The sequence below is a fragment of the Pempheris klunzingeri genome, chromosome 16 (genome assembly GCF_042242105.1).
Source record: "Pempheris klunzingeri isolate RE-2024b chromosome 16, fPemKlu1.hap1, whole genome shotgun sequence".
In the NCBI taxonomy this organism is placed as follows: Eukaryota; Metazoa; Chordata; class Actinopteri; order Acropomatiformes; family Pempheridae; genus Pempheris; species Pempheris klunzingeri.
In genome coordinates, this window is record NC_092027.1 from 13,294,913 (window position 1) to 13,319,523 (window position 24,611).

At 42.8% G+C, this 24,611-nt stretch overlaps 1 protein-coding gene across 4 annotated transcripts in view; it reads right to left on the bottom strand.

The window, feature by feature from the left end:
• elmo1 (engulfment and cell motility 1 (ced-12 homolog, C. elegans)) overlaps positions 1 to 22,052 on the bottom strand; it is a 104,619-nt gene extending 82,567 nt beyond the window's left edge. For all 4 annotated transcript variants that reach the window (XM_070846126.1, XM_070846124.1, XM_070846125.1 and 1 more), the window contains exon 1: positions 21,999 to 22,052. The gene's annotated coding sequence lies outside the window, so the exon portion shown is untranslated. The remainder of the gene's footprint in view (positions 1 to 21,998) is intronic.
• Between the last annotated feature and the right edge of the window lie 2,559 nt (positions 22,053 to 24,611).

The window sequence follows — 24,611 nt, forward strand, 5'->3', positions numbered from 1 at the left end:
TACTGTTGTTCCAAGATGGCCAGAGAATAGGTGATCAGCACAAACATACCACATGCTTTCATTCCCCTCCAATCACAACTAATGCGACGGAGTCAGAACAGTCTGCAGCAAGCGCCAACAGAGTGAGTAAGACTGTCACAAAAGACCAAGATCATGAGCTAAGAGGCTAAATGTCCAAATGACACTGTTATTGCTGGAACAGGGCAATGACATCCTCATTTCAGACTGAGAGCTCTACGGGCCATCTGTGCAAGTGACACACAAAAACAGATGTTTACTCCACCCAGGCTGAGGTCAACTTTGCTTCGTATGAGCCTCATAAATGCAAACATCCAGAACTTTCAGCTTTGACACAAACTCCCATAGAGCCTTAAAAAGGCAAGCATCCAAGTAGGAAAACATTTCAACACAGCCAATACAAAAACAACAGGCTGATAGAAACATAGCATGTCCTTATTGAGTTTTTGTCTTGGGTCAAGCTGAGAAAATAAGAGAAAGAGGACAGGGATGTGTATAATACGAGCCGTCATGGGGTTTGTCGTTTTGTTGAAACCAAACCTAAGTGCCATGGAGACCTGAGGAAGTGAAAAAGTTTAGACTCCTTGCTAGACAGCCGAGACTGTTCGTGTGATTTACACACACAGCTGTCTGTCAAACTGAACCGGCGTGAAATCTGCTGAGGCAGAGGGCTCACTGGGGATGCTGTCGAACTCCATGTCAGAGCTTTAATAATCAATCCAAACTATCTCAGCTCCCTCATCAATGCCCAGCCTCTGTGCTTTTTCAGCTTCACTGACCCATCAGGGGTGTTGCACCCCTTAAAAATATCCCCCTCGTCAGCCCGCTGTTAACTCCCTCCACCAACTGAAGTGAAAACCTGTGTGCTTGTCGACCGAACCACATTCCTGATATGTAGTCAACAACTCCATGTCCTACTTGGATGTACTATGACAAACAAGAATTGAAGCTGACCACAGCTGTTGTTCTCCCTGAAGAAGGATCAAACTGCCAAGTGTCTACAGCCAACTTTCAAGCCTCCAAGTGGTGAGTGATGGATACCAAAGAGAGAGATGTTACATGGAGCTTCAAGTCTCTTCTAGAAGTTTGTAATCATGACATGCTTCTGTGTTTACATGCGCTCTGTTTGTTCTGCTTTTCTAAACTCCATCAGCAGCTCTCTTCTGTCCATCAAGCAGCAGCAGATTGGAGTTTGGTCAGAGTGTTAACCCGACTTAAACTGTCCATCTGTTTGTTGTTTCAATCAAAAGCTATTCAGCCTAAATATGCGAGGCTGGTTGTGCTGAGGCAGTGTTGGAAAGACAAATTATTTCCAACAAACGAACAAATAAACGCAATTTGAAGTATTTGAAAATCAAATATCATTGATTGGCAAAACAGGGAATCTTGCATGCTGGTGCATCAGTGATTTGAAGGCAACTGTGTTTGTACATGACATGAAAAACTCCAACGTGGTGGAGTAGAACTGAAGTGTACAGCAGCGGTCCCCAACCCCGGCCTTCAAGGTGTGGGGGATAAATACGACGAAATAAAATGATACGACCGGCATAAAGACAAATATAAGTGCGTAAAAATACAACTCACCATTACGCTGAATTAGTGGGAGCCCTGAGCTTGTTTCTCCGCAAAGAGCCGGTCCCACCTGGGGGTGATGGGAGACTGTGACACCAGAAGTGCTCCTTATGTCCAGTCTACTCTGTAACTTTGTTTTGGTCGCTGTCACTGCAGAAAACCCCGCTTCTCAAAGACAGGATGTTGGAATGGGAAGCAGGGTTTTCAGTGCTTTTGTGGCGACCTCAGGATATTCTGCCTTGATTTTGATTTTTAGCGGGAGAATCACCTGTGGCGATAAATCCGTATTTTAAGTAGGACTCCTGATGTTGTCGTTTAATTGCATTTTTCTTTTTCATGGAAGTCGTAGGCTCTTCTTCTTCTTCTTCTTCTGTCTCCTCATTGGGCCTGTTCCCCTTTTCAAAGACGTTTGCTTTTTACTCATTTTTGCTAGCTTACCAGGGGCAACATATCACGTGACCGAGACGAGCGTCTTGACCTGTCTTCACCTGTGTCAAGAGGCGCAGACGGATGTAATTGGGAGAGAATCCGGTCATTTTTCAAAATAAAACATCTTTCAGACTCTGATCATCAATAAAATATACTATAATTTTTTGGTCCTTTTGGCCTGGTACCAAATGACCCACGGACCGGTGGTTGGGGACCGCTGGTGTACAGCAGCCTATACTTTATACAATGTGGAGTTCTACATCTTCGCTTGTTAAGACCTAAAAAAGATACTCAAAACAGTGCATCTTGTTCGAACATTTGACTACTAAGTATGTGTATAGTTTGAAAAATATCAGCATTTTGGGAATAAAATTATTCCATTTTCTTGCCAAGAGTTATATGAGAAGATAAATACCACTCTCATGTCTGTTAAATATGAAGCTACAGCCAAAGAGCTTAGCAGGGGAAAGCAGCACCCCTGGGTCTCAATCTGTTGCTTAAAAGTTCAAATAAAAATTATACATGAAAAAAATGTTTATTTCCTGTATCACTTCACAGTTAAAAACAATTTAATTGTAACAATAGTCTGACTAATTATCAAACAACAACCAGACACAGTTCATTTTATAGTCGTCTACCTGAGTAGCACTGTCAGCTGTGGCTTTGACCCTGGCCTACATTGCTACCAGTTGCTTGTAATGTGGGTGATTCAGAAATTTGAGCTTATGGTTACACTCAGACATAAGTGGCTCTAGATAAAAGTGCGCCAGCGGAAAACCCAAAATTCAAATGCAGATGTTGAATAACAGTATCAGACAGGTGACGTCATTTGGTTGATTAGTGTTTCATAACCCTTTTTCTGTTTCACAGGTTTTCTCTCCCGTTTTTCAAACATAAAATAAATCTGCATATTCCCACAGTCTGTTTGCAGAGGAGGTATTCAGGCAAAGATAATTCCACGACACCTTAGGGGATCATCTATTATTCAAAACCACATCCAAATTTATTCCACTTGAAGGAGAGTAATATACCTTCCTTGTAATCTTCAAACTCCAATGGTTCTGATCCATGAATTTCAACATACAGCGGTCTGTGTTACATGACAACAGAAAGCTTGGCCATGTTTTAGTTTCCAAACTGCAAATCGCTTTACAAAACAACACTTCACAAGTGTGTGCATGATCACAATATATCCTGCTTCCCAATACAACACAAGCTCTCAAAACAGAATGGTGACCACCTCCTTTGGCTTTGATCATGAAACAACTGCCTGTGGCTAGCTGCTAAATAAACATGTGCTGGTTATCTCTATGCAAAATGAATAAACACAAGCTACTTGCTTATAGAAATCCCAGTACTAGTATCTCTAAAATGAAGAGGATACTGGATTGAGCCAGACTTCCTGCTGGCAAGAGTCTGAGGAGGAAGTCTGAACTGGATTAGTTTTAGTGGGGAACCTCTAATGTAATTATGACAGGCCATATGTAGAAACAGCAGACAGCTCCTCCATTAAATTGCACAGATAATTCCACAAGATCAAGATCAACACCATCAACGCACATCCGTGTATGCTCATGCTGGTCAGACAGTCTGCAAACCATCAAAACTTAAAGTAATGCATGATGACATTACAGAGATATCAATTTGACAACATGACCATAGAGTTTTCCAAAAATGTTACGTGTGTGTGGCATAATCTCCTTTCTTTATTTTCTGGACAAAAAATGGACAAACAGTGGAGCTAAGAACAGACTTCTCCCAGCAAAATATAATCCAAATCCCAGTCACAGCCTGCAGTGAACACCACAGAGGCAGAGTTAATGGGTACACAACCTGCAAGCTACAGCAGCCACTTAATTGGACCAAACACTCCTGGGTCTATCTTACTGCAGAAAATGTCAAGTAGAGTAACACTGTTAGCTGGGTCACACTTGCCTACGGGTTGTGCATGTATCCTCTTATTATCCTCTGTGATAGTTTATAATAATAATAATTGGAACATGGTCACACAGGCTAATGTGCTGCTGACTATTTGCGTGTCTCATGGTAGTTTTACACCACAAAGCTTCAGTGGGAAGTGAACTAAACCTGCATAACGTAGACCTGTAGGTGGCAACAAACAGCCTAACAGCACACAGTAATACTGGATGTGTTCTGAATATTATGCTTGTGTATCAAGTGCCCAGTTTATTGCAGTGTGATACACAAAGCTTGATGAAGGTCTTTGTTGACTACATTTTTAAATAAAATCCTCACGCCATCTGTGCTAAAATCAGCAGACAACCAGAACTGGGCATCAAAAACATACTCAGAACACCAACTGTGTAGAACTATTCTTTGCTCGCCCATTTGCAATACAAAAAGGAAAGTTAAAAAAAAAAATAAAAAAAAAGTATAATCTAGTGGACATTCAGAGTACAAGAACCAACCACACTGGGGAAAATTTCACGCTCAGGGCATTGAGTTATGGTGTCTTTATTCCACATCAACTTTTGATGGAAGATGAAAAAAGGACGTTATCAGAAACTGACACCTGTATGGCAACTTCAAGTCTATAGTAACAAGAATAATGCACACGCTACACAGTCTTCCTTGTATGCAACATAAGTTGCTGCCAGCAGCAACGAAGCCAATGCCTTTTTAAACAAATATTACTTCTATTCAGGGGTTTAGTTAATTTCCAAATCTGATCATTCAACATCTGAGATACGAAACACTGAGAAGTGAGCAGACAAACATATCCACACATTGTTCGAAAATGAGGTTCATGACTGTTCCCTGATGAATCTCATGATATTTTGGGATATTTAAGTGCTTATGAAACATTACCTGTACCATTAAAATACCCTGGTGAGTATATTTTAATCCTGTGCACTTAGAGCTTGTGTATTCAAGAGTGTTATGTAAGTCGACTATTACACATGTTGTTTTTTCCTCCATTGCCTCACTAAGTGAAACACAATAGGCCGTGTGCTCTGTTCAAACACAATCTCTTTTCTCTTTAGATTTAAAAATAACATGCCATCCTCCCCCCTTACATAACTCAATATCAGTCAGCATCAAGGTCGGCGGTGAGAGCTTAAAAACAGAAAAGAGGAGCACAATTAGGTGTTTACCCTGGAAGCCTTTTCACTGCCAGTTAGGAAAAGAGTGTGTGTGTGTGAGTGTGTGCGAGTGTGAGAGAGCCCACAGGCGTACTGAGTCACTGACAGTGTGACCTTCTGCTCTCAGGCTTCTCAGCCCTGCTGGAAGCAGCCTATCCAGGTCAAACACCCACTCTCCACAGTGTATTTCGTCCAAACTGACAGGACTGAGCTATGGAAATACTGCCTGATTAGACGAGGATTTTGAAAATCGATCCCTACTCTGAAATTCCTGCAGCACATTAACATTGCAGGGATAGTTAGACTGTAGCTGTGAAGAAAGCAACTAATGTGCCATATTGTGCACGTGCTGATTTGTGCAATCAGCAAATAGGCAGTAGTATCTCATCTTCACATCACAAATGTGACTGAAGTTACCATGAAAGACACCACACCGCACTCGACCACTCGCCCATTCTGATCTTCACCAGAAGGCTTTTACAGACCGCGGATTAATTTCTGAGGCTGACAACAGTGGTTTGTAAAACCTTAAATTACCTAAGATAGAGATGTGGGTTAGCAGGATTAAATTGTCAGCTATGCGCGTCCCCAAAAGACTTCACAATGGCTGGTCTGGCTACAGGCCTGTGGGGTCTTTGGTGTAATCAACTTACATAGCTGGACCATTAGGACGAAGCTGGAAAGAGGAGCCTGGATACTTAAGGGAACAGACTGGAGTCTGTAATGTATTAAGATACTCAAAACAGCACATCATTCTAATCACCATGCAGACCAAAGAAGGGATTCAACCAAATGTTTAATGTAGTGTAAATGTACTTTACGGTTGACAGTGGTTCTACTCAAATGTTATCTTAAATACATTTCATATAAATGATTAGTGGCAAAGAAAAACTCTAAGGTTTCAGCTAATAAAGGAAAAAAGCAACATTTCCAAACTGCAAGAGGCTAGTAGTCTAAGTATGAGAAAGCTCTAGACAACTGTAATACTTGTACTAAATACTTAAATCAAACAAAAGAATACCAAAGAAACTGTAAAACTATGCTCACTCATTTTCTTGCCAAGAATTTGGGAAAACATATCTTCTCATTCAATGTACGGCCACAGGCAGCCTCTGGTTAGCTTGGCAGAATGCTTAGGAACAGCTGGTTCGGTCCAACATCCATATATGTTTAGTGTGTGTGAAAGTGACAAGTTGCCTGGCAACCAGCAGAGACTTCAGGAACAAACCCTCCCAACCAAAAATAGTCCTGCTCATAACCCCCACAAAACCTCAAACTTTTTGTCCTTTTAACATCACATTTGCTATTTGGCTCATTCTAATCATGTGCAACAAATGATTCACAATTTCTGAAATTCAGTGTCAGCAAACACTGGCATTAAAGCATAAGCACACAAATACCATCTTTCCACATGTAAGGGCGGAAATTACTGTGGCGATAAAGTCGTCCCCCTCAAAAAAAATCATTGTAAATATTCATGATTTAAAATAATATAATAATAACCCCCTCCGGCCTGATATGCCTCACAGTGGTTTGTTCCACTACTTATTATCCTCACACATTAGCCCTCAGGATTAATGTCTGCAGAGAGAAGAAGCTCTGACAGTGTCCCAGTGGTGGCTGCTGAGTAGCTACTTTGGAGAAGTTAACTACAGAGGATGTGTCATGCATTTTGCATCTTGTGAAGCTAAGAGAAGTTTTAGGAGTTTGATGGGCAGCTGTGGCTCAGGAAGTAGAGCAGATGATCCTCAGATCACAGGGTAGAGGTTTCAATCTCGACCTCCTGCTGTCCACATGTTTAAGTGTTACTGAACCCCAGATTACTCCAGATGATCAGACCAGTGCATCAGTGTGGGACTGTGTGCATGAATAATGAGCAAAAACCTATTAAGAATGTTTTTTTTTTTATTACTACGATATGATAATAGCATTTTTTGTGTTCCCCATTCAGGAAGTGATTTAAAGATATTTTTGTTTGTTGTCCCCCTGCAACAAGGAAGTAACTGCCTTTGGCCACATGGGAGATTCGCCCATTCAAGACATCAAGAAATATCAAAGGAGGGCTAAAAACTTTTGCACGCTCAAGAGAAATGCAACAAAAGTGTGCCTTGTTTCCAAAGAGACAAACATTTTGTGATGTAGAAAATCAAAACATCAAAGTGCAATTCTTCAAAAGCAGCAGTGAGTGAGGGTAGAAACGGGGGAATAGTTTAACCAGAGCTTCCCCGTGACTGATCACTGCCGAAAACAATGACTGAAGCCTCTGAGGTCACGCTTCAAGGAACAAGCCATCCTGAAAAACTTCACTGAACCCCTCTGTGTGTATGTGTGTGTGAGAAAATGTATAGAGGGGATGGGTAGAACCCACACAAAAACCCTGGCAGGTCACATGACTGAGGCGGGGATGAATGTTGCTTTTTGGTTGGTCAGAGAGGGAAGTCATGGAAACAGGTCTATAGTCCTATTGTCTACTGTAACTGTGAAGTCTGTGTGTGTGTTTCTCTGGGCTGGAGGAGGCGGGAAGCATTGCAGCATCAGGAGGGACCAGCATAGCATTCTTCATTCACAAGCAGAAAAACGCCTCCATCATAAAGTGACCTTGACTACTCCAGGAGAACAGTGAGTGCATCCACGCATCTCTCTCCCTTTCGTTCCAAGTGGGTGCATTTCAGAGAAGGCAAAACAACCACATAAACATAAACTGCCTTTAGTCTATAAAATTTCTGACACAGTTTAGGTTATGAAGCTCGGCCTCCATTGAAAAAACAGGCATCAAGGTAGGACTAGCTCCAGTTTCCACACTGTGTAACTAATCAAACCATGTTACTAGAGGGCAAATCAATATCTCTTCTCCAAACAGAGCATGATGGTGTTATATCCACCACATGCCTGCCAGTGTGGCTCATGCAAACTCTGTTACAGAAATAAAAATAAATTAAAAAATAATCCTTACAAAAGGAACAGGAAAATCAAATTGCAAAATGCATCTCAAAAAGGCAGAAATTCTTAAAAATCCACACATTCACAAAGTTTTAACTGGCCCCTACCATTCAGTTCAGGAGAGTCAGGCTCAAGTGTCATTCGATTCTACTCGGAGTTTAGAAAACGGACTGACATACCACTTCCTCAACGTGCTAAAATTACACCCCAGACTGCAAGAAAAAAAAAAACCTACCAGACAAAAGGTTTTCATGGAAAAGATCATACAACCACAAATGTATACCAAGCAAGAGAAAAAAAATCTTCAGGCCTTCTCATTCATAAAACACAGACAGTGGTTATCACAGCCCAGCAAACCAAATTTAGCTGTGGAGGAATCCTACCCCCCTGAACTGGATTAGTGCTGTTCATGTGGAAGATAATGATGGTACGTCTTCTGTTTGCTAATTGAAAACCAAACGTGCAGGTGCTGAAGTTACTTACACACACACCCACAAAAAGAGCAGTGCACTCTGCCGACCAGGCAGGAGTTATTTGTGTGTGTGAGTCCCAGAATAGAGCGGTGGGGATTATGCAAGAACACTACTGTGGCTAAAGGCTTAGTTTCACTCATTTTAGAGAGAAAAGAGAACTTTTCTGCACAAGAGAATGGGCGATATGGCAGAATTTGGTAATTACTGAATAACTGTCAGGTTTCATATGTTATGGTGCCCATCTTGTTAAACAAGCCTCTTTTCAAAATCAAAGTTTGCAGTACTTTGTGCTGCAATTCATTTGAGATTCAAATAAGCCCCTTCATGTTAATATGTGCCTGTCAAGAAGAAAAAAATAATAATAATGATGCAAGGATATGAAGTCTGAGTATCACACCTCACACAGAGCCTCAGTGATGCTTGTTGAGATTGCAGCATCGCTCCCCTACAGACATGTCTGAACACTTGCTTGGAATAAAAATGTGTGTCTGATACAATTTATCAACAAAAACAGTTCAATTTAAGTACATCAACCCTCTCTCCCTTATCAAAAATCCAGAGTCTATGAATGTGCATAGTTTGATCATGTCAAAAGATTAGCTACTGAAAAAAAAGTGTCCTGCTTCACAGTACGTCTGAGACAGGCATCAACAATAGGCATCCAAGGTAGCTGTGATGTCACAGTCCTACTTGTACCTACACATTGGTTTTATTTTCATATTTAAATGATGCATGGTGGAATTTGAACTGATTTGATAAACCGGACCCTAAACAGCCAACATGAATGAATGAATTTTGTTCATTGAGTACTACAAAAAACATTACAGTTATGGCTACAGTCTTTGTGGGGTTTTAACTAAAAGGCTACTGGTTTGCTGATGACTCGAAAGCTTTTTTCAGACCTGCTTTGTTACATTATAGGAGCTTAACTCCCTCTGCTCACAGTGCTGGCAGCACTGGCATGTGCTCCATTGAGTTAAATGGGATGTGAAGGATGGGGCATCCCAGGTCAGGGAATTTCCATTGCAAATGATTGCTGAGCCACCGAGGTTCGGCTTTTTGTTCAGCGTTTAGAAAAACATATACAAGCAGGATGGCTTTCAGACGATTTCCTATCAGGGAGACCCATACAGTTGTACACACAGGAAGGTGTTTGTATTGCGTTGCAGATTTTCCCATGAAACTCAAGATAGCTTCCGAAATGAGATTACAGTTTTCTCTCATGATTCTTGGAGGCCGTACGTCGTATGGTATGGTATCGCGATGAATCCGAAGTTAGAGTGAATCAATTTTGAAATGGGGATGGATGGATTTGTTTCCTCTTCCTGAAGAACAATCAGCAAGTTGTCTTTGGTTCTGTTCTGTGCATTTTTCTTTCATCTCTCCACCTGACACATCACTTAAGCTTCTGTTTCTTGCCCATTCAGCCAAAGCTCGTCATTCAGAGTGAAACAGTTCTGTCATTTGGAAATTCAAGTCAGGAATAAACTAGGGGGGGGGCTTGTTTGATGCAGTGGAGTTCCCTGCTGCTCCCTGCAAATACTGCAGAATTATTTTCATGTATGAAAGTTGAATAATGCAGGTTACACACATTGCTTGTGAGTAGGACTGATTCTCTTTTAACATTAGAAATATGAAAATTCTTGCGGAGATTTGTGAGTATTTCATGAAAACATTAGGATGCACCTTTTAATTGATGGAATAAATTATTTCCTAAAAAAATAATCCCAAATGTTTTCAAAAGGTTGATCTGTGCAACGTGCTTATAGTTGATGTGAAAAAAAGTAATTCAAAAAATAATGGTATGAATGCACCTAACATAAAAAAACAATCTGAAGATCTATAATTGCTTTTTCCCACCTGCTGACAGATGCACATTCTCCTCATTCGTGCAGGTATTTTTTATTTTGCCATCTCTCTTGTGGAATCGCACAACACTTTACAATATGTGACATTTCTGTGCTACCGATAATTTGGTCTACCATGAACTGCTGCTGCAGTGTTGTACACGCCATATACATCTCTTAATGGAAACACGGTCCCCACTTAGCTAAATTCAATAGCTCAGAGGATTACCATCTCCACTGAAGCATGTAATAACCAAAAGGTCATATCATCATCATAACTCAACAAACCATAATCCACCGCTGCCTCTTTAATGGCTTTTAAAGTGTGTCAAGGCCCGAATCACTGCCACCAGTCACATTTTTAATGAGCATGCCCTCCTCTAAAGTGCCAGTCTGCCAGTCATTCTGCCCAGCTTTGAATGCCGTGTCACTCTATCCCCTGTTGGGTTGTGCTAGCCTAGATCGAGATGTGCGAACAGCCCGAGAACATTTGGGATTGATTTGTGGCTATTTTTACATGTCCTACTTGAACTAAATGGTTCAGATACTCAGAGGAAGAAGTCAAGCACTGAAAAGGCTTATTGAACTCCTAAAAAAAAAAAAACAGAAAAAAAAAAAATCACTGGAAAGCTAAATGGTGGTAAGAGAGTGGACGCTTTAGTGTAGAGCTTTCAGAGAAAACGAGCACTTTTTAAAATAGTAGAAAGGAGTAAGCTATAGAGTGCATCCTCCATCCATTGGTCTATTATTTAAAGGCCACTGGCATTCTGAGGAGTGAAAATTAATGTGCTAGGAAAGATAAATGCCCATGTGAACACACACACCAGACAGGTTTAATAAAAGAAAGGTGGAATAAGCTGTCTCAAGTGACCTTGCGCCTTGATAACCTCAACACACACACACACACACACACACACACTCACACACTAGCAGCATTTCCTTCAGAAGCAACACAAGACTACTGCACATATACAGCGCTCCTCTCCACCAGAGCAAAGATTACTCCTCTTATTAAACCATAACTCAAGAGAGAGCACAGGCCCTCAACAACACTCATTACCCAGGCATATAGCAAACAGGCTACTGCTCAATGTTGCACATGCTACAATTATGTTAGCAACTGATGACTATCATCACAGGCGTAATAAGTGCTCTACAGGAGCACTGACATTATGGAAGATGGTTATGGGCTCTCTTGTGGAAATCTCCTGCTGCCACTGCCAGCTCCAGTATGGAGTCACAGAAACACACAAACACACACGGCGAGGAGAGACCTAGTGTAAAGCTATACTGTGTATCTAGTCTAGGTGCTGTGAAAGGATTCAGTCACTTCACAGATCAGCCATCCACTCGCTGCGACTGGCACAAGTGAGTGGGAACAAAGGAGTCACTGTGGCTGTCACACTCGCTTCTCGTTACACTCACCCTTTGCTCTGCCAGCTGTCTCTCCGTCCCCTCACACAGCCCCCCCCCCCCAGCTGTGGCTATACATCAACCTACCCTCGATTCCACACGCACACTCACACACATGTAAACACACCCACCGGCACACATGCCTTGGGTGGCTTGAGGGCCTGGCTTCACCAAAGCACTCTTCGTCCCCGCTGGGTGCTCTTTGCCTATTCACCATACTGACTGACCGCACTAGTGGAGGCACAATCTTATTCATCACCACCACCACCAACAGTTCAGCACCATCACACCACTACACACAGCCAAAACACATGAGCTCATCCTTGTTATGAATAATACACTGGAGTAGATTTTCCATTCAATTCAGTCCCTCTTGCCTTCTAGTACCGTCTCACAGATGCTTGTTATTGTTCTTTTGCTAATTCCTGCCTACTGAGTCTCTTTGCCCAACCTCCGCTTCATACATGCCACACCCTTTCACCACAATGCCCCCCCCCCCCCTCTCCTGACAGATGCCCTGTGCCAAAACTTTGGGCTCACCCACTAATTTGCTAACCCCTAAACTCTGCCCTCAGCCTCTCACTCTCCACAGCCTCCCTATTATTTATTTATCCCTCCGCGTCTTTTCTTTAAACCATATGCTACACCCATGCCCCCCCTTCTTATGTTTACCCACTGAAAGCCTTTAGCCCTGCCTGCCTGGTCAGTCATGAGCTAGTGCCGATGCCAGCTCGGCCTCCACCCTAGCAGCGCGGTGAATGGTCGCTGCTGAAACGCTTTCATCCCTCCCGCGTGCCTTGCCCGAGTCCTGCGAAGCCATTCATTGGGGCTTAGCTTGTGGCTGCCTTATTATTGTCAAGTTATAGTGAAACTGTGGGTGGGGGCTTCGCTTGTGGTGTAGAGGCAGCAGCAAGAGTTGAAATTAGGCTGAAGTCAGGCTATTTCTGGACTGGGGCAAAGGATTCAAAGAAGTTCATTTTTGCCTTTTATGGGTTAATTGCATGTAACCAACATTTATGTGATACAGAGAGAGAGACAGAAAGAAGGGGGAATAAATAGGGAAAGAAAAACACAAGTGGAGGGCATTCCTCAGGCCAGGCTTTCATTGCTGTGGGTACGATGTCATTGGATGATGTAATCGGTGCATAGCAGCCCCCCATACATCTATTCACTGAGAAGGCCTACATGGAAACACACATTAGACATGACATGTTTCACTTGTCAGCCTGCCCTGTAATTGATATGGAAAAACATTGACAACTAAGCACATTACATTGGGGCTGTGGGGTTGTGCCTACAAGCCTTGACCTTTTTCTTCACACTTTCTGTCAACAGGAAATGGATCAATTCATATGCAGATGTTGGCAGGAAGTGGCTCACCTCCCACCTTCAGTTCAGAAAAGGCGTGTTCATTTTTACCATAATCTACTTCTGAAACCTCCTGCTGTGTACATAAGAAACTTGCGCCACATGCCTAAAGACTGTTATACATCCAGTAGCCCTCCAGTTATTGTACAAATGCCAATGGTATTTCCTGTGCCTTTCTTCCACGACACTGTCTGGGCTGGAAAATGCTGCCAGACAAGTTGGACACACACACACACACACACACACACACACAAATACAAACACAGAGTGTTAAGCTTCCCCTCCAGACAACAAAAGAACAGACGCAGCAACAAGCCCTGAAGGCAACATTAAACCCAGCTAGTCCGCCATTACAATACCCCTCTTCTCTCAATACAGAGCCATGGTGAGCCCCACTGAGCTGTACCGTACCATGTTGGTCCTCTGTTTTTAAACATAGCTGGGAATAAGATTAGGACTAGGCCTAATGACAACATGCAACATCCACAGTAAATAGAAAACACTGATGTGTGGCCAGCTCGGACCAGCCAGGGTGACATGGGGTAAGGCAGGTGGTTTACAGATGGGGAATCTGCTCAGGCCACACACAGCAACAGAATCCTGAGCTCAACACACTGATTTGAGTGAGTCTGAGAGACAACAAAACAGTCTGTGATGCTTGTTCTCAGATGGCAAGGAAGACCTGTCTATAGACACAACAACAAAGCTGGCAGGAATGACAAGCAGCAAAAACACTGATAAGCACAAAAAAAAAAAAGGAAGAAAACTCAAACTGGTTGTCCTATGGGTGTCTTCACAACAGACTCTACTTTTAACCACAGTGGGTTAATACTGGTTTGAGGTGAGCCAACAACCTCATATGTTGTTGTAATTAGGAAGGTCCTGACATCATCAGGCAGAAAAGAGACAAATAATTCAAATTCAAATCTGAAATTCAAAATAACCATCTAGCTGGTAGGAACAAAGAAAGACAGATGAAGAAAGAGGAGACAAGCGCAGCTTAAAACAATTAAAATTGCCCACCAGTAAGGCTAAATGTGCTTAAATATGTCCATAAATAAATAATAAATAAGGTCAAGCACAGGCACAAAGCTTGACATGGTCCACTTGGTCTTGAATGTGTATGACTGTATCTGCTGCCTGAAGGTAGCTGACTGTACTGGTTGTGTAGTGTGTGGGCAAGACTATTTGTGGTCTGTTTTAAAACTATCTGCTTTAGGTGCTGCTTAGTGGTTCTTGGTCAAAATTTGCAGCAAAATTTGTGAATTTTGCTTTGATGAAGTGAAACATTTCCCAACCTTTTCAAGTTAACAGAAACAAATCCTAAGTATGTGTAAAAACCTCAATGTTGATGCCTTCAAACATTGTGGACACAAAACACACAAGGATTTGATCGAGGATCAGGGCAAGTCTAAACACCACTCCTTTAGCCAAGTGCAGAAAATATGAGCTGCCTAGTTAAGCTTCACCTGTTGCTCTTTGAGGATTTTCATACAGTGGTTGTTTTCCAAATAAATTACCTAGATACAGATCACATTTATTTGTTGCTAAGAGTCAATGAAAGTCACTGTCAGGGTGTGAGGAGGATTAGGGCTTATTTCTGCTGGCTGGCCAAGAGAAACTCACTTCAGGCTGCTACTGAGCTTTAAGTAGCAGCAGGAGAGATGGCCACTTGAGCCTCGAGCAGGTCGATCTCTTCCAGATGCTCTGTTGAACTCTGCTGCAGCCGGTCAATGTGTGGGCAACGAGGGCCAGAAACAGGGCAGTAAGTACACGCAGTTGTTAAGATGGAAAGCTCTAGTGAGAACATAAAAGTGAAGGATGGAGAGGAAGCAGAAACACAGATTGAGAGATGAGAACGCAAGACAAAAATAACTCTTGAAGGAAAGAGGCATCAGCTAGTAAAGTCTTACAAGGAAGACATGAAGACAGAGAGTCTGAGAGCAAAAGTAAGAGCGAGATAGGGAGATATCAAAGTGTCTTGTTCCCTGAATGTCCTTCTGTGTTTTGATTTAGACTCTCAGAGGCAGCCCCGGCATAAAGCAACACGCCTTCAATCCAAGGCTTGCAGTTCCCCAGCCAGAAAGAACGAGCGGGCTGGTGACCTTGGCATGTTATGAGAGGCCCTCCACTCCTCCTCAGTCTCCTCTCTCTAGAGGGAGCCTTGATGAGTCTAATGGAAAACACTGCTGCGGCACGTTGACATCGCCTAGGCCCGCATCGTGACAGAATGGGTTCAAATCTTTAATCGCAGCCCATACATTAATTATGCAATACATTTAGCTATGTGGGATCGTGCTATGAGATGTTCCGTGGGAATGAACCCCTTCCATTAACCACACTACAGTCCCCATTTCCTACCGACCATTGTAATTAAGAAAAAAAAGAAAAATTTCATTTCAGAGTTTGTGGTTTCATACCTGCTCATTCTTAGGATTCCTTCTTTAGCAGTGTGCAATAATTACACCTCCCTCTTCAGTCTACCCTCAAAACCTCCAAACAGACACAACTCGAGATGAACAAGCTTGTTGCTGCAGTCATAAGCAAACAGTGGGGAAGGTACCAAAGGGAACTAACTAACTAAAAAAGGGTTCATGTTTTTGTAGTGAAGCTTGTCATCAAACATCAAAAATATCAAAGATTACGCATGCAGGTAACCATTTTGCCTTGCTTCTCTTGCACTCACAGCAAGGAACAAAGTAAGTGTAAAGACAGTAATTTTCTAGCCAATCCATAAATCTAAGTAAAATGAGACTAATCGTAGCTTAAATTGACTCTTAAAATCAGAAAGAAAAAGACAGCCAGAACGTACCGGAGAGCAAGGAAAAAAAGAAAGTGAGAAAGCATGTTGGTAGTAATATATGGGTAAAATAAGAAATAAATACGTTTCTTAGAAACAGTGTCACCCCCTCCCTTCCCATATCCAGCAAAACAACAGGCTGCTTTTATTTCCAGTCCACCTCACTGAACCTCCAGTCATCCGTATGTGCTGTCCACTGTCATCAGGGGATGGCGTTGACAAGATCAGTGCTGTGTGTGCGCCTGTGAGACGCAGAGAGACAACGTGGGCCCGACCCCTGTGTGGACTCTGGCTTCAACATGTGACTCATAGCTCATACACACACACAAACATGTATACATAGATATGGTCTACCTAATGTAACACTGGGCATGAGAGATTGAACTAATTATGGTACCAGTCCTGGTACCCACCACTGTCAGTAACATTGTTTTATCAATTAGATGAAAACAAATCACTGTGACCGTGTTTTAATACAATAAACTTTTGTTTATTGTTCTTCAATTTCAGTTCCTTGTTAGTCACATTTTGGCAATGAAATAAAGTAGACTTTACTTTAATCGCTATAAGCACTCAGCCTGACACACACAATACTGGAACCTAAAGGGAGAATCCTTGAGACCTTTGGTGCCTGGCTGTTAAATAAATGGACCAATGAATAAGAATTTGGTCGGACAAGAAAACACTGACCAACCAAACGACCAACTGACTAGAAGGTGTCCAAACACCAACATAAATTAAACACACACACACACATACAGTGTTAATAATAATCCCTGTCCAGCACAAATCTAACATCACATCTAAAAAAACTCCACATTACCACACCAGATAAAACATCCATGAATTATGAACTAATGGTTCAACATCTCTGTTAGATACCAAAAATCATGTTAGAGGGAGCAGTGCAGAAAACCAGGGCACCTCCACTGACTCACACTCATTGACGACAGTAATGGGTAGGATTGTCAGGGGAAGTGCACATTGTAGGGCAGAAAGACATTCACATTCACACCTGATCCTTTCAAGGCCATTGTGATCATAGTGGAATTTAGCAACGATCCATTTGTTCCCCTGATCAAGCATTGGTAGACCACCTGATCATATTTTCATGGACAGGGAGAAAGAGGAAAAAAGGCAACGCATGTATGAATGGTAGGTACTCATGGATCAAGACACACTCGTGTGTACGGATGGACGGATGGAGTGATGGACGGCATGGGATTGTGACAGCAACGATCCGTATATGAAGACCAAACACAGAGATGAGCTATGACCCATACTATTACACACCACCTAAAGGGCTGAGAGATTAGCATACATGCACACACTCAAATACACATACAAAAGGGAAATGCTGTAATTAGGTTACAGCTGAAGAAAACCTGTGTTTAGCACCTGGGTCATACTGAAACACCAGCATGTAGCTACTGTGAAGTGACGTAGGGAAGCCTCAGAGAAAAATAAAAACTGACACAACAACACAGCACTGAAAATCGGCAGATCTCTGCAGTCCACGTATGCACGTCATAAATCATACACTGTGTAATGTTAGCATTTAGTCGTAGTGTCTGATAGAGCCTCACAACAAGGCAATCCGAACAAAGTACCCAACTCTAAAATGTAAAGTCAGCTCAAGCCTCTCAGGTAGCTGTAGTGGGAATATAACGGTTTGGACCAAGAGACTATCTAACCGTTTATCCTTCTGGGTCAGTAGGCTCAGAGGCTGAGAGGGTCTTAGCTGAGAGATGCTAAATACCACAAATACATACAGCGCAAGAGAGCTGGCTAACCTCTCACCTAATATTTACACAGCTCTGCGGCAGCACCACAGCTGGAATGCAGCGGGCAGATCGAGCACGCAGAGGAAACCATATCAGTTTCTGGGTCATCTAGGGCTGCTTCACTCCACATAAAGTCTAGACTTGGGCTGAAAAACATGCCTGCGGATGCTCTGCGCTTAAAGTGATGCATATTCGAAGAATGGATGGATGTTGCCCGAGGTACAAAACATATACAGTTATAGCAACGCAGGGTAATAGGTCGAAACACATTCATGAGTAAACTCCCTTACACAACTGCTCAGAGATCACAGTTTGTCATAAAACAATTTCAAAACAAGTTTTCCCATCAGTTTCTCTTATTTATTGTATTTTTAAAAAAGAGTCAAAGAGTTGCTTGGCTCTGGCTCGAGCCCGAGGCAATAATCAGTAAACTTAAGATCAAAATATGGCATCAGTACCTATGAGCTCTCTTCTCACCCACCTATGTCTGTCTGGCTGTCTGGTACCTTCCCATCGCACCTTCAGTACCTACCTGCTGTTTTAATTAACTTCATACCACAGGGAGCAATTATGCAAGGCAACATTCATCTCATTTGAAACTGCAAATTAATCTAACCTCAAGCTGCCGAAAGACAGGCACACCGGTGTGTTCTGCAAGCAACGATACCAGTGCATTAAATGGCAAGTAGTTTTTTTGTGCATGCATTCTGAATAGCTGTTGGCACAAAAAGTCATAAAAAGTGTCATAAAAAGATGACAGGAAGCTATGGGCCCTGGAGTTTTCAGTGTTACTTTAATGCTGCAATTTTGAGCTTTTAGGAGAAAAAGAGGGAAATGAGTTCATTAAGATGGACAGATAGCAGGCCGGGCATCCATCAAGGAGAAAACAATTTACATACCTCTATTTCCCTCAGGGAGCAAGAACAGAGAGTGGGCAAGTAGATGGGGGTGTGCTGCTGTGTGAGAGTGAGCAAATGAGAAGAAAGTGCAAGAGATGGGGGATAGGGAGGCGCTAAAATAAGCAAGACAGTAAGATAGCATGTGTGAGAAAGCAAGTGTAAGAGAGTAAGCTAATGAGAGAAAGATAACAAGCTGCAAAGGGGAGGGAGGGGGCTCTGACAGACGAGAGGAGACAAACACGGCTCAGAAACTGGCAAGGTTGCACTTCGGGAGGTGGTGAGAGGATGCCAAACAGTAGGCAGTGTCAAACAGATACGCACCAGATCTCGCATGTGATGCAACCTAATAAACGAGGGCAAGACACCCATCCTCTCCCAACAAGCACTCCACGCTGCCTCACCATCTCGGCCTCTTTGCGCTAATCTGATTTCCTGGATTAAGTTTCACTATTTAAAATAAAACACCAAAGCACTCAACTTTAATTCCATCATTTTATTTGGCTTATGATTTATAGTTCAAGTCAAGGCTGCTGTATTTTACTTTCTCACTTTTCATTTACTCCTGTGTTGCAACACCCCATTGCTACTGCTGATTTTTAAGATCCTGTGGGGATAAAGAAATATTTATTTGGGCAAGCCAGCTAACAAGAAATGGAGGTTTGCTGTGGCTAATAAAATGTGTTTTTGCATGTGCGTGCATTCTTTTTGACATATAGGTCCCTCAGGTGGCTGTAAAACCGGAATATAATGCTTCTGGCACGCTTCAGATCTGAACTGGACAGCTCCTGGCCAAAGTTGCGCTCACATTCAACTTCACATACCAGTTTAATGGGAGAGTGCGCTTAAATTAGTGGTTTGCTGCAAAGCGTGAGTTGAAAATTGCGTTCCTTGACTTGCTAAAGCTGTGCCAGACCTGAATCTAAAACCAAACATCAATCTCTAACCCACTGTCAACCACAGTCACATAGAGAGGGAGCACATATAGGCCAAAACCTCACAAAGCAATGCAGACTCTCTCTCACATTTCTCACATCAAATAACACGCTATATCCTCTTGGACAGCTACAACAAGGAAGAACCAGACAATAACCTCTAACTTTCTTCCTCGATGACTCTGAATGGCACTTGACACTTGAAAATACATCTCTTGGCGTCAAGCTCATCAGAATGGCCCTGTACGTGTCCCTGTGCTTCTGGCTATGTTTACCTGTGTTTAGACACCAGCACGCATGCGGCTCCATCGCAACAGGTAAATCTTTGGAGGCCAACAGGGAATGTAAATGGGCTCTCACTCTATCTGAAGCCACCTGAATGAGTGGGAGGATAAAGACAAGACAAAAGTAAGGCCCCTGTAGCCGCACCATGACTGAGCTGAAGCCTGCTGTGTCCTTTAGGACCACCGTGAGCCCAAAGGGAATAGTTGCAGTTTCTCATCCAGAGCTGTGAGCTGTTCCCAACAACCAGGCTTAAGAACCCTTTCAATGGATGGGATTGTTCAAAAGTGTTTCACTACAGAGAAAACACAGTGGCTGTGGTGGATCAGTGTGTGCACACGTGAATGCATTCAAGACTAAGTAATCCTGGAATTACAAATGCTTAGACTTGGACTCTTTTCCCAGAATGTTTGGTCGAGCTAATATTTGTACTACAACCACTTAAAGTGGCAGAATTCAAACTTCCAACTCTTTACTTTTCACCTTTAGCTAGTGTTTAGCTTTAGCTTTTCTGCTTATTTGCTAATTTGCTTTTACTCTCTATTGCAGCACAAAATGAGTGGTTGGCAGGAGAGTGGCTCTGTCATCACTGTTAGGTTATTGTGACAATAAATATACTAAAATTCAGCATTGCACCAATTTGCAATCCTATTTGTGTCTTTAGTTTTCTCCAAGACGCAGATTAAAATTTTTATTATATTTCTTGAGCTACTCCACAATCTTTTCATGCACCCCCTAGTAAATGCAGAAGTATACCCTGGGGTGTAGTAGGAAATCGCAAATCTGCAGCAGTAACATTTCTGGGACTCTGTTACAATAAAAATAAACAAAACCTCTAAGAAGAGGGCGAAATCTTTTCCAGCAGAGGCCTAATGCAGTGGCTTCTTACCTGAGAGTCAAGGGGTTGCAAGCTTATTCTGAGGGGTAGGGCAACAAAGCAGAGACATTGAGAACCAGGAGGGAACTCTGAGACCGATAGTCCACTCTTCTGTGATATGCAAATCTGTCTGGATAGATTTCCAAAACTGTCTTATGCTTAAGTGGCACCACACCATTCACTTTGCCATAGACGCTGGTGTTACGTTTTGGTCAATATCAGTTTGCTCTTGAGTCGGATCTGGATTGTTTCCAAAATGTAATGGGTTCCTACTTGGCCCATGCTCCACAAAGTTTCACGAAAATCCAGACCCAGACATTTTACCATAATCCCGCTGCCAAACAGACAAATGGCCGACACCAAAGGCATAACCTCCTTGGCAGAGATGAGGGTTTCAACCCAAAGAGATGCGAAAGCTGTGTGGAGGACAAGTAGCTCGATCTACAGGCATAGACAAACTGAAACTTTGGGGGACCTCTGGTGCACAGATTTGAAAAAGAGGGATGGTATGTGGACCTCAGATAAGTGGATGAACTTTAGAGGCCGAGTCAAACTGCCACATGATAACGCATTTACATATCTTTGTTTTTCCATCTCATGGAGGGGGGGGGGGGTGCAGAGCTCAAACGGGCATCTAGCTTTCACTCTCCCCTCCCCTGATGGCAGGCCCACGGTGTGGCCGGCGTGCCGGGCTGGAGTTCCACACCGCACCCCACTAAAGCAGCTCTTTAATCAGCACTGGAGGGGAAAAACGGAGGCATCTGTAAACGCACCACTTTTTGCATCAAGCGAGCAGCATGCACTGAACAAACAGCAGCCGCAAGCACACAACTCCCAGCTTCAACACGCACTTGTTTCCCAACCAGAACTGAATAAAACAGAAGCAAGAAGCGCGGAGGGGAGGGGGGGGGATGGATTCACTTGCAGTTTAATTTTTCACTGCAGTTCAACGTGTCTTCGGCGGACTGAGCTGCGATGTTTCTATCAGACGTGCATGTCAATGGAAGAGCGGCGCCCAAAGCCGCCAGGGCCACTTCACAAAAGTGGGAGACAGACGGAGGAGAAAAGGCGTGGAGAGACACTGTTGTCTCCTTCCAATGCAACACGGGCTCAAAGGGACCGCGGAGGCGAAGCGCAGCGAGCAGCGAGCGACCCGAACACCGTCAACCCTCAACATTCTGGAACCAAACGCGAAACAAGTGAAGCTGAAAACGAGGCTCCGCAACAACATCTGTGCAAGGAAAGAAAGATCTGACAAACCTGGTGGAGAGAGGACACTTCTTCCACTACAGCGCTGGTGTCCGGACTTTGCTTCTATATATGTGTGTGTGTGTGTGCGTGTGTGTGTTTCACTCAGCGGTGTTCTCTCTCTCCCTCTCTCTGTCTCTCTCTGTCTCTCTCTCTCTCTCTCTCTGTCTCTCTCTCTCTCTCTGTCTCTCTCTCTCTCTCTCTCTGTCGTAGAGATAGCGCTGATGTTTCCACTTCCTCCTTTCTTCTGCCGTCTGCTGGCTGGCTTGATGATGCCAAACAGAGTATGCGTGAATGCCTGAGAGCAGAGCTGCGGAGTTAAAGGGTTAACGGGTGGAGGGGGGGGGGGGGGGGTCTGTAGGCCATTTGAAATTCAGCACATCTGAAGTTACTAAACAGTTCTTCACGCCCGAGTCGTTTCTCGTTGGGACTTAAGTGGCAACATGACTTTATATTGGAAGGCATGTGTCAGTAGGTCTGTCTGACTTTCATAAGCATGAATTTGAAGTCCAAATTTCCCCCCGATGCAAAACATTTTGGTGCATTATGATGACAAAAGTGTGATTTGAATATGTTTCCTGTCCAATTTAGACTTAGGTCAGTCATTTAAAAGCTTATTTTTATGTAACTGTCCAGAGCGATTCAATGTGCTTTACATAGAACATGAGACGGACACAGTCTGCTAGACACTGTGGGAAAAATAGGGTTATTATACGGGTAAAAAGAAGAAGAGAGTGTTCAGAAATTAAATTCTGGAAGTTAAAATTTGACATTTCTGCATCTTAATGTCTCAAACAAATGAATACACTGACAAACCTGCAGCCGAATAAACCAAAAATGTAAGCACTAATTAATATAGCAGATTAGGTTTCAGGAAAGGTAAAATATGTGTTAACTGAGCATACATACCAGGCAAATTTAAAAAAAAAAAACTTAAAGTACAACTGACCCTGAGCTCCCCTAGTGGATAGTCTTCTTGCCTACTCTGTCTTAACAAATGTGGACTTGTGAATAAAGGGGATTTAAAGTGAATTATATGAAAATAAACAAACAAACAATGGAGGATGTCTTTTCTCTTCATGATGGGTGACACAAAGACTAGACAGCCTCCAGACTTGCAGCCAGGAGGGGAAGGCAAACAGGAACAATGATTTCAATAATTCATGGTTATTGAACACTCTGGTATCCACACACACACACACACACACACGCGTGCACACATACACACACACACTCAGCTTTTTGGAGGGTGGGGTTATGACCTTCTAATGTTACATTATGTTGGGAACCATTTTGATATCTCTCAGCAGAGGTCCTACACAACATCATGCTTTAGTTTCATTGGATTTCATTGTATAGGACAGGACGAAGGATGTCTCAGACATATAAGGGTACTTCCCTTTAATTTTGTCAGTAGTTACAGACCGTTTCTGGCATTAAAACCCAGTGTATGTGTTTATGAGTAACAGAGAGGGAGAGGTCAGAGTATGGCAGACAGTCCTGCAGCTCATCCTCAGCAGGAGCAGCAGTAGGAGGATTAATACAGGAGTCCTGTCCGTCCTGATAAATAATCTGGAGCATCCCGCCCAGCAGAAATCCCACTTTCTCTGTTTGTTTTTCCCTTTGTGAAAAACATAGGATACAACCCTCTGCCTATTTAAATGACAGCCTGTGTCCTCCACTAAATTGTTCATTTGACTCCAAAAATAACAGAGTCAACTGATTATTTGACTCAGCGTGACAGCAATTTAGTGCTTTAAGGTGTCTGTCTAAGATTACATTTCGATTCAATTTGAGTCAGATGCTAGTTAAAATGATTCTTTTAACATTTGAAGGTTGCATTAGATTAGAGGGTTTAAACCTGTAAGTAAATCAAAATCAGGATGAATTAATTAGAAACATTACATTACTCACTTCAGATAGGAGAACATCAGCAACATATCTCCTTTTTTCCTCTATTTTGTTCCCTTCATTGAGTTATGGAGACTTTTGCATCTCTGACTTCAGCTTCAGCTTCAGAGCAGTCAAGATCACATCAGAGGGCTCACAGAGGAGTTAATCTTTTTATCTGAGACAGCAAAGAGGCAGTGGGTTTTATCCAGTCCATATGATCTAAAAGTACTGCATGGTGCATTCTAGTGCAGACCCACTGTGCAGTACAGCGTGCCCCTGCATGCCGCGAAATGCACTCGCTCATGTTTCACATCTCACCAAGGCAGCCTTACATTGTTATTTTTACGTGTGCACATCAGTTGTCAGTTGTATCTAGTCTTGGCAGGACCTCTGCACCCATCTGCACATCCGATGTGAAGATTATATCACATAAACAAAAGGAAAAAAAAGACAGAAGTCACTGCTTTTCCCTTTTGGCAAAAGCATGGTTATTATTCATGACTTAAGTGCAGTGTTCCAGTCATAAAGATTTAATTGTGCAGTTTTCTGCAAATATGTTGGGCCTTAAACACAATCTGCTCAGTGAGTCTGACCTGTCCCTCGTCCAAGAAGACAGAGTGCTTCAATAAAGACTCTGCTGACCAAATTCTCTCTACGTGGCACAACCTCCTTCTGAGCAGCTTGTGACTGAATCTCATCTGGGAGATTCATTGTTCTACTCGGAGCGAGAGA